This window comes from Heterocephalus glaber, unplaced genomic scaffold, assembly GCF_053883595.1.
Source record: "Heterocephalus glaber isolate CG9 unplaced genomic scaffold, H.glaber_assembly_v1.0 deba00001461, whole genome shotgun sequence".
NCBI lineage: Eukaryota > Metazoa > Chordata > Mammalia > Rodentia > Bathyergidae > Heterocephalus > Heterocephalus glaber.
In genome coordinates, this window is record NW_028258308.1 from 19,455,180 (window position 1) to 19,473,724 (window position 18,545).

The following is an 18,545-nucleotide window of genomic DNA, read 5'->3' on the forward strand; positions in this document are numbered from 1 at the left end:
CAACATGCATTCCAACAATATACTTCACAAAACTACAGAAAACAATCCAAAAATTCATTTGGAACCAGAAGAGACCTAGAAGAGCAAAAGCAATTCTGGGCAACAGAGACATGGCTGGGGGTATCACAATACCCAACTTGAAGCTATATTACAAAGCTACTGTGATAAAAACAGCATGGGACTGGCAAAGAAACAGACCCAAGGATCAGTGGAAGAGATTAAAAGATGCAGAAACAACTTTAGACATACTCAGCCACATCATCTTTGACAAAGGAGCCAACCACCCTCATTGGAGTAAAGATAGCCTATTTAATAAATGGTGTTGGAAAAACTGGATTTCAACCTGCCAGAGATTAAAGCTAGACACATATTAATCACCATGCACTAAACTAAGATCAAAGTGGATTAAAGATCTAAATATTAAGACAGAAACATTAAGCTTGCTGGAGGATAAGTTAGGTAGAACTCTTGAAGATATTGGTATAGGAAAAGACTTTATGAAGAAAACCTCAATAGCACGGGAACTAGCAGAAAGAATCAACAACTGGGATTTCATCTTATTAAAAAGCTTCTGCACTGTAAGAGAAACCACCAACAGAGCTAACAGACAACCTACAATGTGGAAAAAAAATTTTAGCAACTGTAACTCAGACAAAGGGCTACTATCTAGAATATATAAAGAACTGAAAAAAATCAGACCCCCCAAATTGAAAGACCCAATTCAAAAATGGGCATCTGAAATGAACAGACATTTCTCAGACAAAGAAGTAAAAGCAGCAAATAAACATGAAAAAATGTTTAACATCACTGGTCATTTGAGAGATGCAGATGAAAACAGTACTGAGATTCTACCTCATCCCAGAAAGAGTGGCTGCAATCAAGAAATTAATCAATAACAAATGCTGTTGGGGGCATAGAGAGAAAGGAACCCTTCTACATTGTTGGTGGGAGTGCAGCCTGGTGCAACCTCTATGGAAATCAGTGTGGAGATACCTCAAAGAACTAGGGATGGAGGTCCCATTTGGCCCAGCTATTCCCCTGCTGGGTATCTTCCCAAAAGAATTAAAAGAATCATATTACAGAGATATATGTGCACCCATGTTTATAGTGGCACAGTTTGTAATAGCTAAAGCTTGGAAACAGCCTAAGTGCCCATCAACTGGAAACTGGATGAAGAAGATGTGTGTGTGTTTTTTTTTATAAAATGGAGTACTACTTGGCCATAAAGAATGAGAAACTAGAGTCATTTATAGCTAAATGGAAGCATATTGAGGCCATACTCTTAAATGAAATAAATAGGACACACATGTGTAAATACCAAATAGTTTCTCTAGTGTGAGAAACTGAGAGTGTAAATAAGGACTAAAATAATTGATAATTGATTAATAACTAATAATTGATACTTTGAAATAGGAAAAGGTCCAAAGGGGTAGGGGTGGTAGGCGGAGATGAGGAAAGGAAAGAATGGAAAGGAAAAATTATGAGAAAAGAAAAAAAAATGGAAACAAAGTCTATGTAAATAGGGAAGGGTAGAGGGGTGAAGGGCACAAAGGTAATGGGGAAAAAATAAGAACCAAGATACATCATGTACAGGTACAAGGACCCAATGATAAATGTGAATGTATTGTATACCTAAAATGTACCAATGAAAGAATTTAAGCCAAAAAAAAATCCAACATGCATGTATGATAAAAACCCTACAAAAAATTGGAATAGATGGTCTCTACCTCAATCTGATAAAAACCATCTATGAAAAACCAACAGCCAATATCATACTAAATGGTCAAAAACTGAAATCCTTCACACTAAAGTCAGGAACAAGACAAGGATGTCCACTATCACCACTCTTGTTCAATATAGTTTTGGAAACATTAGCCACAGCAATTAGACAAGAGAAAGAAATAAAAGGAATAAAGATAGGAAATGAAGAAATCAAATTGTCATTATTTGCAGATGACATGATACTCTATATAGAAGACCCCAAGAATTTCACCAAAAGTCTTCTAGACTTAATAACCAAATTCAGTCAACTTGCTGGTTGCAAGGTCAACACATAAAAATCAATAGCTTTCCTCAACACGAACAACAGACTTGCTGAGAGAGAAATAGGGCAAACGATTCCTTTCACAATAGCATCCAAAAAACTGAAATACCTAAGACTCAACCTAATGAAACAAATCATTGACCTTTTCCCTGAAAACTATAGCACTCTGAAAAGAGAATTTGAAGATGTAATCAGAAAATGGACAGACATCCCTTGCTCCTGGGTAGGAAGAATCAACATAGTGAAAATGGCCATACTTCCAAAGCTGCTATCTAGATTCAATGCAATCCCAATTGAAATCCCCTCAGCATACTTCACAGGCCTGAAGGAAACAATCCAAAAATTTGTTTGGAATAAGAAGAGACTCAGAAGAGCAAAAGCCATACTAGGTAACAGAGACATGGACAACCCCCAAATTGAAACTATACTAAAAAGCTACTGTGATAAAAACAGCATGGTACTGGCAAAGAAACAGACTTGAGGACAAGTGGAACAGACTAGAAGATGCAGAAACAACTCCAGACACACTCAGCCATCTCATCTTTGATAAAGGAACCAAACACTCTCACTGGAGGAAAGATAGCCTCTTTAATAAATGGTGCTGGAGAAATTGGGTTTCAACTTGTCAAAGATTAAAACTAGACCTATATCTCTCACCATGCACTAAGCTAAAATCAAAATGGTTTAAAATACAAATATTAAAATAGAAACACTGAATCAGCTGGAACAGAGGTTAGGTAGAACTCTTGAAGACATTGGTGTAGGAAAAGATTTTATGAACAAAACCTCAGTTACCCGTGAACTAGCACAAACAATCAACAACTGGGATCTCTTCTTCCTAAAAAGCTTCTGCACAGTAGGAGGAACCACGAGCACTGTGAAGAGACAACCCACAATGTGGGAAAAAATCTTCACTTGCTGTTCCTCAGAAAAAGGCCTGCTATCTCACATCTATAGAGAACTGAAAAAAGATCAGACCTCCCAGATTTAAGGACCCAGTCCAAAGATGGGCATCTGGGATGAGCAGACATTTCTTGGACAGAGAGGTAGAAATGTCAAATGAGCATGTGAGGATATGTTTGGCATCATGGATCATCTGAGAGATGTGGGTGAGGGCAACGCTCTGATTTCACCTCACTCCAGAAAGAATGGCTGCTATCATGGAGTCAATCAATGACAGATGCTGGTGGGGCTTTGGGGAAAGAGGAACCCTGCTCCACTGCTGGTGGGAGTGTAGACTGGCGCATCCACTATGGAAATCGGTATGGGGATGCCGCAAAGAACTGGGACTGGAGGTCCCATTTGGCCCTGCTGAGTATCTTCCCCAAAGAATTAGGAGAATCATACCACAGTGATGTGTGTGTGTGCCCATGTTCATAGCAGCACAATTTGTAATGGCTAAGACTTGGAGGCAGCCCAAATGCCCATCGACTGGAGACTGAATAAAGAAAATGTCATTTTTAAAAATAAAATGGAGTACTACTCAGCCATAAAAAATGAGAAATTAGAGACATTTATAGCTAAATGGATGCACATTTAGGCGATACTCCTAAGTGAAATAAATAGGACACACCTGTGTAAATACCGAAAATCTCTAGTGTGAGAAACTGAGAGTGTAAATAAGGACTAAAAGGTATAATAGGTAATGTGAAATAGGAAGAAAAGGGGCAAAAGGGAAGGGGAAGTGGGAGGGGTAGGGGAAAGGAAAGAAGGGAATGGAATTAATATGAGAAAATGAAAAAATGGAAATAAAGCCTTTGTAAATATGGAGGGATCGGGCTGGGGTTTGAGCTCAGTGGTTTCGCTGCCTGCTGGGCAAGCACAAGGACCCAAGTTTGATCCCCGGTATCAAAAAACCCACCAAAAACATACATATATATGGAGGGATGGAGGGGTTGGAGGAATGGCAGGGGAATGGGGAAAAAAATAAGAACCAAGACAGATTATGTAAAGGTGCAAATTTCCAATGAGGAATGTCATTATATTATATACCTAAAATGTACTAATGAGTAAAATGAGTAATTGATAATGCAAAATAAAAAGAAAAGGTACAAATGGGTAGGGGAAGTGGGAAGGGTGGGGCAAAGCAAAGAAGGGAAAGGAAAAATTATAAGAAATGCAAAAAAGGAAACAAAGTCTTCATAAATTGAGAAGGGTGGAGGGGGTGAAGGGAGGGCAGGGAATGGGGAAAAAGTAAGAACCAAGATGCATCATGTAAAGGTACAAGTTCCCAATGATAAATGTAAATGTATTGTATACCTAAAATGCACCAATAACAGAATTTTTTAAAAAGTCAGTGTCAGAGGAAAAAACAGCAGGTAGAATATCCTAGATTAATAGACTAAATTCAGGAGCTTAGCCAAGTATAATACAGTTAAAGAGCAAAGAATAAAATAATTAAAAGGGAGAAATTGAAAATGAAATGCACATTAGATGATACTAGGAAACCACTAATTTTCTAAATTGTGCTGTAAATTAAGGCTGTGTAGAATAATGTCATTATTCTTAGTGTATCTAACATTTAGGAGTACAGCTTGTTATGATATCTGCAACTTATTTTCAAACGCATCTTCAAAACCCACATGCATGGAGATTTCTCAATATGGTAAAATGTTAATAATTAAATCTAGCCAACAGATATTTGCTGTGCCATTCTTTCAACTTTTGTAAGTTTGAAATGTTGAATGTGTAATGTTGAATGTAAAAATCTTAAAAACAAAGCTAATAGTAGTGCTTTAGAACATTATGCACCAAAGCTACATCCCACTTACAATTGTCTCTTACATTCTGACTCTTTATCCAGATACTATCAAAAACTAATTGATGAAAATTCCCTATCCGTTCTCTTTAATATCATGTTACTGTACATGCACCACATGGGAAGGCCTTCCCATAGAGAGATAAATATTTACATATCAATCTACTTTCTTCATTCAAATCTTCTGCAACCTCTAGATAAGACTGGCAAGAACTTGATTTGGAGGTTCCAAGTGGAGATGACAGGTACAAGGTTAAAGCTACTGTGCGGACTCTGGGCTGGATCAGTTTTTCATTAACATTTATACAATGTTGGCCAACTCACTTAAGTACCTAGATAGGTTGAGTCTCAATTTCATCTATTTTCATGAATTTGTAGATTGCATGACATTCCACTTCTAACAAACAATTCCAGGCTGTGAATTTGTATAATATAATAAATTTAATACTAAAACTTGGATCTGAAATGTGCAGTACAAAATCCACTCAGCTCTCATGATGCATTTATATTTTTAATATTATAGAGACACTGAAATGTGGCACAAAGCTCTTTTAAATAATTAACTGGAAAACTCCAGCATAGCAAGAAGAATCCAGCAATACATGTCCACAAAGCTTCGTTGAAGCCATTCATTAAACAGGTAGATCAAGTGATTTTATGTCCTCAAAAATTATGAGTATAAAGGAATATGATTCTGTGAATTTCATGAAATTATTGGCAAGCCACTAAATACTACAGTACATCCCATAACCATGAAACAATGTTTTCCTTTTATCTCAAGCACAAACAAGTGCAAAATTAGTGCCACCATTAATAGCTGAAACATCTGGTGCCAAATACATATCATCTTCTCATTGAATTTCTCAAATGCAGGAGCCACCAATTTATGGGAGTAAAGCACTAATTTAAAGCTTCCCAGGATGCTCCAAACATAAAACCATGAGTCTCTGGGAATCTGGAAGCTATGGATCACATTAAACAAAGTGGCCATACATGCCAGTGCTCTCTGTTTTATTCAAGTCAGTGGTGATTTGAAGCAAAGCACTGAATATTAAATAGAACTATCAGCAATAAAGTAAATGCTGTAGTAAAATTGTGATTGCTTAGAGGATTAATCCACCTATTTGATTCCATCAATTTGATTCAGCAACTATTTCAATGAGAGGATGGGCATTTTGAGAATTTTATACATTTCATCAGCTCTGTATCGACAGGATAATGTTTTTTTTTTGTATATTCTTTTATTGGTACATTTTAGGTGTACAACATAATGACATTCATCACTGGAGATATGCACCTTTACATACTCTCTTGGTTCTAATTTTTTCCCCCTTCCCCTGCCCTCCCTTCAACTCCTCCATCCCTCCCTATTTACAAAGACTTTGTTTCCATTTTTTCATTTTCTCACATTGATTCCATTCCCTTCCTTCCCCTCCCCTACCCCTCCCACTTCCCCTTCCCCCTTGTCCCTTTGCTTCCTATTTCACATTATCTATTATACCTTTTGGTCCTTATTTACACTTTCAGTTTCTCACAGGAGAGAAACTATTTGGTATTTACACATGTGTCCTATTTATTTCACTTAAGAGTATCGCCTCAATGTGCATCCATTTAGCTATAAATGTCTCTAATTTCTCGTTTTTAATGGCTGAGTAGTACTCCATTTTATAAAAAAACCAAACATATTTTCTTTATCCAGTCTCCAGTTGATGAGCATTTGGGCTGTTTCCAAGTTTTAGCTATTTCAAACTGTGTTGCTATGAACATGGGTGCACATATATCACTGTGGTATGATTCTTTCAATTCGTTGAGGAAGATACCCAGCAGAGGAATAGCTGGGTCAAATGGGACTTCCAGTCCTACTTCTTTGAGGTGTCTCCATACTGATTTCCACAGTGCTTGCACCAGTCTACACTCCCACCAGCAGTGGAGCAGGGTTCCTCTTTCCCAAAGCCCTGCCAGCATTTGTTATTGGTTGATTTCATGATAGGATCCATTCTTTCTGGAGTGAGGTGGAATCTGAGTGTTGTTTTCATTTGCATCTCTCAAATGACCAGTGATGGTGAACATTTTTTCATATGTTTATTTGCCATGTCTATTTCTTTGTGTGAGAAATGTCTGTTCATTTCAGATGCCCATTTTTGGCTTGGGTCATTAAATTTGGGAAGTCTGATTTTTTTAAGTTCTTTATAGATTCTAGATAGTAGACCTTTGTCTGAGGAAGAGCAGGTGAAGATTTTTCCCACATTGTGGGTTGTCTCTTCACACTGCTGGTGGTTTCTCTTGCTGTGCAGAAGGATTTTAATAAGAAAAGATCCCACTTGTTGATTGTTTGTGCTAGTTCACAGGCAACTGAGGTTTTGTTCATAAAGTCTTTTCCTACCCCAATGTCTTGAAGAGTTCTACCTAACTTCTGTTCCAGCTGGTTCAGTGTTTCTGTTTTTATATTTAGATCTTTAATCCATTTTGATTTTAGATTAGTTCATGGTGAGAGATATAGGTCTAGTTTTAATCTTTGGCAAGTTGAAACCCAATTTCTCCAGCACCATTTATTAAAGAGACTATCTTTCCTACAGCGAGAGTGTTTGGCTCCTTTGTCAAAGTGCCTGAGTGTTTCTGGAGTTGTTTCTCCATCTTCTAATCTGTTCCACTGGTCCTCAGGTCTGTTTCTTTGCCAGTACCATGCTGTTTTTATCACAATAACTTTGTAATATAGTTTCAAGTTGGGGGTTGTAACAACCCCTGCCATGTCTCTGTTACCTAGAATTGCTTTTGCTATTCTGGGTCTCTTCTTGTTCCAAATGAATTTTTGGATTGTTTTCTCAAGGTCTATGAAATATGCTGCTGGAATTTCAATTGAGAGTGCATTGAATCTATATAGCAATTTTGGAAGTATAGCCATTTTCACTATGTCTTCCTTCCTAACCAGGAGCAAGGGATGTCTTTCCATTTTCTGATATCTCCTTCAATATCTTCTTTCAAAGTGCTATAATTTTGAGAGAAGAGGTCTTTGATTTCTTTTGTTAGGTTGATTCCTAGGTATTTCAGTTTTTTGGATGCTATTGTGAAAGGAATTGTTTTCCCTATTTCTCTCTCAGTGACTCTGTTGTTCGTGTAGAGCAAAGTTATTGATTTTTATGTGTTGACCTTGTATCCAGCTACTTTACTGAATTTAGTTATTAAGTCTAGAAGACTTTTGGTGAAATTCTTGGGGTCTTCTATATAGAGTATCATGTCATCTGCAAATAACAATAATTTGACTTCTTCATTTCCTATCTTTATTCCTTTTACTTCTTTCTCTTGTCTAATTGCTGTGGCTAATGTTTCCAAAACTATATTGAACAAGAGTGGTGATAGTGGACATCCTTGTCTTGTTCCTGATTTTCGTGTGAAGGATTTCAGTTTTTGACCATTTAGTTTGATATTGGCTGTTGGTTTTTCATAGATGGTTTTTATCAGATTGAGGTAGAGACCATCTATTCCAATTTTTTGTAGGGTTTTTATCATAAATGCATGTTGGATTTTGTCAAATGCTTTTTCTGCATCTATTGAAATGATCATATGGTTTTTGTCCTTGGCTCTATTGATATAGTGTATTACATTGATTGATTTGCATATGTTGAACCATCCCTGCATCCCTGGTATGAATCCCACTTGGTCAGGGTGTATGATCTTCTTGATGATCTTCTGCATTCTGTTTGCCAGTATCTTATTGAGGATTTTTGCATCTATGTTCATTAGTGAGATTGGCCTATAGTTCTCTTTTTCGGTTGGGTCTTTCTCTGCTTTGGGGATCAAGGTGATGCTTGCTTCTAGGAATGATTTTGGGAGTATTGCTTCCCTTCCAATTTCTCAACAGGATAATGTTGAATAAATGTGGAAGCTAATCAAATGTGTAGATGAGATTACCAGCAGGTAAGGGGATACTATAGTGTCTTTTTAAAAATTAATTTTATTGGTACATTTTAGGTATACAATATGACATTCATCATTGGAAATTTGTACTTTTACATGATGTATCTTGGTTCTTATTTTTTCCCCATTCCTCTGCCCTCTCTTCAACCCCTCCACCCCTCCCTATTTACAGACTTTGTTTGCATTTTTTCCTTTTCTCATATTAATTCTATTCCCTTCCTTGAACACATTTAAAACTACATCTTCACTTTTTGATTGAGTTGAAGTAGAATGGAAGCACATTTAATTGGAAACACTTTAAAGGAGGAATAAAAATGAAAGTGATTGAAATATCAAGTTATTTCCTGACTACTGCACAATTTTTGTGAATCTTTAGAAAGTATATTTGATTTCACTACAGATCTCTTCTAGTGTTTCACTGATTATATTTTTATGAGAAAAATATTTTTCTTTACTATTTTCATTATAGGAGATTCTTGTTTTTTTATCCTTTATTCATTCATTCAACAAGCATTTACTGAGAACTAGTCATATATAAAAACATGGCTGATGTGTTAGAAATATGAACAGTGTGGTATTTTAGTTTTTTTTTTTTTTGGTACCGGGGATCAAACTCAGGTCCTTGCACTTGCACAGCAGGTGGCGAAACCACTGAGCTAAATCCCGGCCCCTTTTTTGTATTTTAGTATTTTTTTTTTTTAACAGTGTGGTATATGAGCTTAAGGGAGGACATCTAATCCATGCTGAGTGTGTGAGCAGTGGAAATGATGATAGCGGTTTTGCTGTGAGATATGACACACATAGAAATGAAAATATTAGGTAGAGTACAGAAGTATCAGGGATAGGGGCTAATTTTCTAGGCAAAAACAGTAATATTCACAAAACCTTGGCATGGTGAAAACACAAGATATGTTCCCAATTACAAGTAGTTCAAAATGTTTGGAACATAAAGTAAGGGTTGCAAAAATCATTAAGGGGCTCAGTGTTGAGAGATAATCAAGAAAAACTTTGAAATTAATCCATGAGAGTAGTTGGACTTTATCTTGAGAGCAAAGAGCTATTCAAAATGTTTAACAGAAGAGAATGTACATTCTAGAAAGTGATGCTGGCATTTATGTAGAAGCTGGAGGAGCCGTGCCTATTATAAGGTTTACTATTATAAGGAAAACAGAACAAAACCAAAAAAAAAAAAAAGTGTGTGAATTAAGGCTGTGGTGAGACTGGAAGAAAAAAAAAGATTAAAAATATTAAAAAGACCAATATACTCACAGATACCTTGTGTAAGTTTAGCTAGATGGAAAACCAGTCTGAAATGCATGAAGTATAAAATTTGAGATCAGACTACAGACATGAATTTCAAAAAAAAATCAATATGTGACATTTCTTGAACAGTTATATTTCAAAATATTTTTATTTGATAATGTTCTAATCAAAACATCAGCAAAGGAAATACAAAGCAGAGAAAATATACAATAAAATTCCATCCTATCATCCACCTTATTTTTCCCTAAACAATAAATTCATTCTTTTAAAGATAAATTGATGGAATAAATTCAACACATACTGTACATTTGAACCTAATTTTGTAAATACTACATATTTTCAGCACACTGCTTTCAAATAGAAAGTGCCAAATAAGATAAAACTTTCAGCTAGCTTTGTTTTATCAAACAGATGCAAGATGTTTTATTAAAAATGCAAAGTGCAAAATTACAGCCTATAGGATAGCTCCCTGACTCCAGAATTCATGTTTCATCAACGACTCTCTGTTTGGGGGGTGATGAAATCAGATACCTCTCCTGGGGCAGTAACCAAGGGATAAGTGCTTGGCCCACAGTTTGCCACTGCTGTGCTCCCAATTCCCACTCCATTTCTGAAACAGCCACATACTGAGGGGTAAGGACAGGATCTAGAGAGAAGGGAGGACTTTTTGTCTCCAACGATTATAGCCTGGAATCCATAGTTTTCCCTTCTTCACTACTCTTGAATTCCTTTCCTATCGTTTCATTACTCCCTTACCCAGAAAAATGCAACCAGTGCATGTGGCTAGACTTCAGTGTCCATAGTAATTCCCCTACCACAGTAATAGCACTCTTAGGGGACCCATACTAACCTCACAGTCTTCAGTTATTCTGGCACAGAGTAGAAGGCTTTGCTTTTTCTAGTATCTTAATTTCCTTAGGTTTTAATTGCTTGATTTTCCTCTGGGTTCAAAATATGGAGGGGAGGTGTGATGTCTTTTTCTGCCAAAGTAATGAATTCCCCCTTTCCTAACTCAAACCATCTCTCACAGTATACTTACTAAAAGAGGCAGAAGAGCAGCTCTGTGAAAAATATCCAGCCCTATGCTAGACAAATCTGGTTATACTTCTGTTGTCTCATTCACAGAACAGGAACTATAAAATCCTTCATCTCTTGAGTTTTTAAAAGTAGTATTAAATGAGCCAGTTTATGTAATATGCTTAGCGTATGACCTAGCACTAAGAAAGTGTCAATCAAATACATTATTATTAATTCTGAAAGAGACTGGTTCTTTGCCTATCTAGGATTTCTTTTCTGTCCAGGCCACTCTGGCTAGTTTCTTTAGGAACTGAAACCTATGTATACTTAATGTATTCCTAGACTCTTCCTTCATGAACTCCTGATGTAGCTTCTCCTCTGTCATTATTTTTAATGCTTCTTATCAGGCCATCTATATTTACCTGAACCTCTCCAATTTCCATCAGATTTTTCTGGCTTTTAAGAGTTTTTTTTTGTTTTTTGCTTTGTTTTAGTATATTTGTTTATGTAACATCTTTTCTAGAGTTCTTGGGCATTTTTATAATCCTCTCCATAGGGCCAGGGATTTAGCTCAGGGGTTCTGCCTCTTGCCTCACAAGATCAAGGTCCTGAGTTTGATCTCTGGTACCAAATAATAATAATAATAATAATAATAATAATAATAATAATAATAATAATAGTAATTCTCTCCTTAAAATATTGGCCACCTCAGGAAAGACTTTCACATCCCCTAATACACTCTAGTCCTTCCTGTTTTTCTATTAATCCACTAATTTATTTATTCATTCACTCAAGCTATGATAATCTGCTTTTCTATACTCCAGTACTTCACAAATGTAGTGGAAAAGACAGGAAATATATTGTGATGCACAGAATAATGACTTTATAATTAAAGTAGATAATATATAAAATGCTTACCTAAAATAGCACTAGGCACATAGTAAAGATGGCCAAATGTTAGTTTATTGTGATTTATAAGAATATCTCTGAGAAGAAGCATATACAATCAATAATGAAGAGATTTTTAGGAAATGGAGGAAGGGATTGGGGAGAAATGTGCATTCTATGTCAAGGAAGCAATACCTATAATGGTCAGAATAGAGGCATGCAGACTAAAACAGCATTTGATGTCCAAGACCTCCAGAACTGCTCTAAAATATAATCAGAGGTGGGAGCAGTGGGGTAGGGGCAGGATGTGGGCAACTACTTGGGCAGGTGTCAGATGATGAAAATCTCTTTTTATGCTATGCCCAGTATTGAGCCTCAAGTTGACTCTGGAGCAGAAAGAATCATTTCCAAATTATTAAGTGGCTATCCTAGAGACTTAATATTCACTGTTGTATTTAAATTTAAATAAAATACAATGTAGAGAGATATCAGTTCCATTTTGTTGATATGGAAATCAATGTTGTCAACCACTAAAATGGTTCAGTAAAGATTTGAACTGAAGTCCATTTGACTGCAGAATATCTATTCTATTATGTTGTACTTCTGAAGGGACTGGAGTAAGAAGTCAGGGAGTGGGAAGTGGCATTGACATATTTTAAGAAAAAGAATAATGTGGAAAAAACCCCTAGATAATATAAGATCATAATGTGTAGCAGTGTGGAGAATATATGGAAGAAGAAAGAAAATATATATATAACAGAGTCCTCTGGTGAGAGAGCAGAGGCTAAACAAAGATGATTTAAAATTTAAAGAAAATGCTGGACCTGAAAACCATTTGGGAATTTAACTGAAAACATCAGTGTTTTCAAAATGCTCACTGACAACTTGTCACTCAACACTCAAGTTACCAGTCCCCTATCTCACCTTAATGCCTGGAGGACAAGAAAAAAAGGGGAAGAGAAAAAAGGAGCTGTTCCTGCAATTGGTCCTATTAAGAATATTTTGAGAATGAAGTTCTTAGAGGAAATGAGGCTACAGCTCAAAATTCAGTTTTTTGGAAAGTGAATTAGGAAGCAATTCTAGGTCTATGAATAAAATGAAATTAGGGGAAGGTAAAGTGTAAATTCTGAGAAGCTACAGTCAAAGGAATAGGTCATAGTTTTGTCACAGTTAATAGAAGGGAGATCAGGGTGGGCTAGTGGAGGTTATGAAGGCAATTTTTATGTTGACTCATAGATTATTCAATTTAAATATTTACCTAGGACTCAATTGTGCCCAACAATGTGGCCCAAGAATGACAAATGCCCTCTCCTGGATCCTGAAATGATTTTTCTAAAATGCATATTTGGAACCATAAGAAATATAACACCATGCTGGGAACAATATTTTTAATACACATTTTGATTTTCTGAAAGTCTGTTTTTTATTAATGTTGCCTGTTTTTCCTTGAAAAGCAGGATGAGTGGGCTTTGGAGAGACACTTCAGAAACTGCACAATAATCTGAATCAACAAGAGTCTGTTTTTGTGGTGTTGAGGGGAGGGAGCTTAAATGTCCCTGTGAGCAGAATATAAATGAAATGAAGTTCCAGATAGTCCAAGAGGAAACCAAACGTCCATGAAATGAACCCATGTGAATGTTCCCCTGGTGTCTGCTGGTAAGAAAAATACCTGTTATGGTTTATACCTAGGAATCCTCCTAAAGCCTCATGCAATCATGGATGGGACCTTTCGAAGGTGATTGGATTATGGGGGCCTTAGAGTCACTTGGTATTAGGAGCCCTTGCTGGCTCCTCCCTCCACTCTGCTTCCCAGTGTCCATACCATGAAGGCACTTTTCCTCTGCCACACTCCTCTGCCATGCAGTCCTGAGGACTGAAATGAATAAACCTCTTTTTCCTCAAGCTGTGGGTGTTGGGTATTTTGCCCAACAATGAGGGAAGTAACTAAGACAATATTCATGATACAGTTTAAAACAGAGAGGAAAGAATGGAAACCCAGATCCTACCTTCAAATGATCCCTCAATGACATCATACTAGACAAAATGAGACAAACTGTTTGGGTAGAATTCCAATAGAATAGCTTCATTGTTTTTCCATTACCTGCTTGCAAAGGATTTTGCAATCACATGGCCAATGTTGTTAACAGGTTTGTGCCAGTACATCACCACTTCAGGCATACTGAGTAAGACACAAATTTAGCTTCTTTCCCCTATCCTTACAAGGATTTTGAAAAGGTAGAGCAGAGTTTAAACATTTGTGAGGGACGGAGAAGACAGTTTCATACAGTGCTTAAAAATGGCTTTATGTGTTCTCCGGTGAAGGAGAAGCCCAGAAGCCCAGAAGCCCAGAGCACCACCTAGTTACTGTTGCTCCCCTGGGGTCTGTGTCCTTTATCCCCCTTAGAAGCCAACCCACACTTCCCATAGGTGTCAGATACTTCCATTGCTCCTGTGCACCTGTCCTCATCAGCCCTCCCTGACTTTGCACATTCTGGTTTTGGCTCCTCCACTCATGAAAGTGACCTATTGTTTTACTAGTGTGCATTTATCAAAATTGCCTGAACATCAACACCATTTCCCGATGTCAGCAGTACCACAAGGGAGCCAGGATACAGTCACTTGAGTTTGCTGAGAGATGTTGAACAAAAGTACATTTTTACAAACACCCACATTTTATTGTCAGGTCAAATTGATACTATTAATTTGTCCATTTTTTGTGTGTTTTGTGCAAATTATATAGCTTATTATTTCAATGTGGATGCATCCATCCACTTTCTGAGGAATGAATTGTGTTAAGCTAAACCTCGAGTACATAATCATAATGTTAAGTGAAATAAATCAGACACATAAGTTTAAATATTGCATGGTTTTCTTATATGAGAAACCCAAAATATAAAGAGCATAATAAAGGATAAATAATAGGAAAACTAAGTTAAACAAATGCTTATTTAATATTTTTTATATTGTAGTGGTAGACTTAAAGTCAGACTCTATTCTTTTCCTGGAAGAACACCAATCTGGTAAGGGAAACAAACAAAAACTATGAAAAGAAGGACAATATCACACGTAGTAGAAAACAGAAAGGTGAAATAGCTTTTTATAGTGTTCATTCACACACAGATGTTTGGATGAGAGTGGGGTTACAGCTCCCATTGAGGTACTGGCCAGTGGGAGGGATGAAATGGAGAACATTAGGACCCTCCCCTTAACACCCTGCCAGGGCATTTGGTCTTCAAGTAGCATGTAGCCTTCTCTAGACCTAATCCTTCTTCAATAAGAGGGAGCAAATGCAACTAAATTCAAGTTAGAGAAAAATCAAGAAGTGCCACTGAGTTACTGCAAGTAGAGGGAGATTAGATGGCTACACAAGTTTGAAGATCCTTCTTGCTCAGGGGCTGTATTTATGTTCTTTAGTGATATTGAAGTTTAGCTTGCACACAGCCTGAGTTAGTCTTCAACAAAGTCATTCTTCACATTGTCTTCTCAGCTGCACTCTGGCAAAAAGCACTATGCCACAAAAAAACAAACCAAACCAAAACAAAACAGCTCTGTCCTTTAGATTTCATTTCCTTTTCCTCTTGTTTATTCCCCTTCAATCTAGTAAATAAGTTCTTCTTACAAACAACATGAAAGACATTGCTTATAGCAAACACCCTCATAAATGACCAAGAAAAATGTATATGTCATGCTTCTCTTCAAGATTGTTGCCTATGTGGGCTTTTAACTTTATTTTGGACCCTCAACCCAATTGTATGTTCCTATTTACTCTCTAGTCATTTATTAAATTGTTAATATTACTAGATATGTTTCCCAGACTTCAATCTTTTCAGTTAGCTCATGCTCTCGCGATAGAATTCTTCCTCCTGGCCTCTGTTTTGTAAAAGTCTCTCTTCTTCCCTGGTTCCCCAGTAAGCATCTGTTCTCAGGTCCTCCCAGAACACCAAGGAGGAATGACATCTTAAAGTATTCTTCCCAAGAATATTTGGATTTAAATAGGTTTCAAAGAATTAAAATGAAGGTAATGTTCTCAAAGGCAGAAGTTTAGGTGTTGAGAGATGAAAGAGAATGGGCCAGGTGAGGACAGAGATGAAGATATTAATAAGGGCCTTTCTTCCGTCTCCACTGGTGTCAGTCCCCCTTCTAAGGAGTAATTATGTTGACCAGTCAGTCCCTTGAGCTGAGAGTCTCTTTTGCTCTCATATCTTTGTAATTACACCCATCTGATATTTACATAAATTACTTATAATTGTATGGACTTCTTATAACTCTCACAAGCCAGTCAGGAAGATCTAACCCGTCTAGTTCACATAAGGAGTAGGTGGCAGTGCTGGGATTTAAACTAGGACTTTTCTGGTGTCAAAGGCCAGTTTTGATCTAATACTCCATTCCTGTACAACCTCTCAGGGAGATGGCACTGCTTTTACTTTAATCCATTCCCTAAGTTAGCCCATCTCTTGCTGCCCTGAAATGCCTCATTGACACCAACCTCATTTTCTAAGGTTACAATGTCTATTCTTTTTAAACTTCCTTTAGCAGAAAACAGATTTTACATCATATCAGGTGTAAGAATTCAGGTCAAGTACAAGATGCTATGCTTCAGTAGTCTCTTCTGTAGAATAATACTAAAATTTTTATTGCCATTATTCACCAAAGTTGCTAAAGGATTCTCAGTGGTCACCCAATCAACTGTTTAATTTACCTTCTCAAAAGCAATTTTTTAAACATAGAAATAAATAAAGTAGTGGTTTCACACATGAAAAAGTTCTTATTTTTATTTTATAGTTGCTTTTTAAGGTTATAATTTTAATTTTTATAATATTTTATTATAATGGATAATATTACCTACAATGAAACAATGATTTTTAAGTGTTAGTTATACATATTAGTTTTAATTCCTTATTTGATAAATAAAATCATGCACATTATGAACATTTAGAGAAATCAAAAATCACAAAGTGTACCATAAGATCACAATTGATGATATAACAGAGTTAAGGTATATTTAGTTGTATGGATCATAATTAATACATAGATAAAAAGAATAACTAGCATCAGTCTAGCATTCTAGAAACTGCTTTAATGTTTCCCTTCTTTTAAAAAATAACTGCACAAAGAATCGGTGTCACTTATGAGAGCTTTCAGAGACAAATCATTAAAAATGTCAGATGTGACAATTTTCTGTGAAGATTAAAATTTCTGTGGGTCCTGTTTTTTAGAAATAAGTAGAAAATGAAGCATAACATTGCCTACTTTCATGTCTACTCCAAGAAACCAGATTCCCCCCACTTCACTCAGGTCACCATTCATAACCCATTGATGTGTGACTTCACATGTCCCATAGAGGATAATGGACTACTTCCTAGAGAACCTTTCCATATGTCATAACAATTTAATGTCTTAGGTATAAAATAAATCTTGCCTGATAAATAGAATACATAATTATGTCAGTTTAAATGTATGGGATGTGATAGAAGCTTCTGTTTTATCTACTCCTTCCGACAGATAATTGATGAGGATGCCAGACAAAAGAAGGCACTCACTCTCAAAAATAAATGCTCCACAAAGCAATCTCATGCCTCACCTAGTGCAATATGTTTCTCACGGGTCTTTTGTTACTCTGTAACTTATTAAATTATCCTTCCAATTACCTTGGCAAGTAAAACAAGGGCTGCTAATATCCTGACGACTTTTAGATGATTACACTAGCTGTCAGTAATAAATGATAATGAAGTCACCTTAATTATTAAGTACGATGAAAATATGCAAAGTGTTCACATTGTATAAAACTTGTGTATTAAGCAAAGAAGAATCCACATACTGGCCAAATCCTCTCTCTCTCCCTTTGATCAGCAATGTAGATTTTGTTCCTAAGGCTGATAATAGCAATATCAATATAAATTAAAGCAATTTTAAAGATACAGTATGTGGCCCACCCACACCCCCATCCTTCCCATTGGGTGCTCTTAGTTAGGGATGAGGTAGAATGTGATGATTTAAAGCTGCATTTTTAACCAGCTCACATTCAGAACAATAGCAACATTAACAAAGAGTCCGCCCTAATAAAAGGCCTTGTGCACAGTCCGCTTAAGCAATGTAAAGTGTTCCTTTATTCTGCTTAGCACGGTCTCCCCCAGAGATTAACCATTTTAAAGCTGGCATTTCAACTGAGGACAGAAACAAAGCGTTACTAGAAAACAGAGATTCTTGACTAGTACCAGCTGCTCTGCTTTCTGTAATTCTTAAAAATATAGGAACTCAATGAAAAAGAACCAATACCTTCGAATGAGAACATTCCAGCACAGGAGTATCTGTCTTGTCAGCTGCTGTGCAGAAAGTGTTGCAGGGCATCTATCCCTCTCTTCTTAGCTACGGGTCTGCTTGGTGGCTGCAGCCAATATAAGGAACATTTACGACACGTATGTGGTGTTCATCCGCAATCAGAGACTAACCGGCTCAGCTTGGTGCGCTCGCCTGCAGGCACCAGATCTTCAGACCCTCTTCACTGGATTGGCTGCTTTGCCTCTCGCAGTACTCCTCTGCCTTAACCTTTGACTGTTCAATGTATTTCCCCTAGGGATAAAGTCAGAGAATTGCCGGCTGGGGAATCCCTGGCAGGTTTAATTGAGCTGGTTTTTTAAAAAAATCAGCTATATAAATTTC

At 36.7% G+C, this 18,545-nt stretch overlaps 1 protein-coding gene across 1 annotated transcript in view; it reads right to left on the reverse strand.

Moving 5' to 3' along the window:
* Positions 1-18,339, reverse strand: part of Sorbs2 (sorbin and SH3 domain containing 2) — a 392,887-nt gene extending 374,548 nt beyond the window's left edge. Inside the window, exon 1 of the mRNA XM_087217106.1 lies at positions 18,162-18,339. The gene's annotated coding sequence lies outside the window, so the exon portion shown is untranslated. The remainder of the gene's footprint in view (positions 1-18,161) is intronic.
* Between the last annotated feature and the right edge of the window lie 206 nt (positions 18,340-18,545).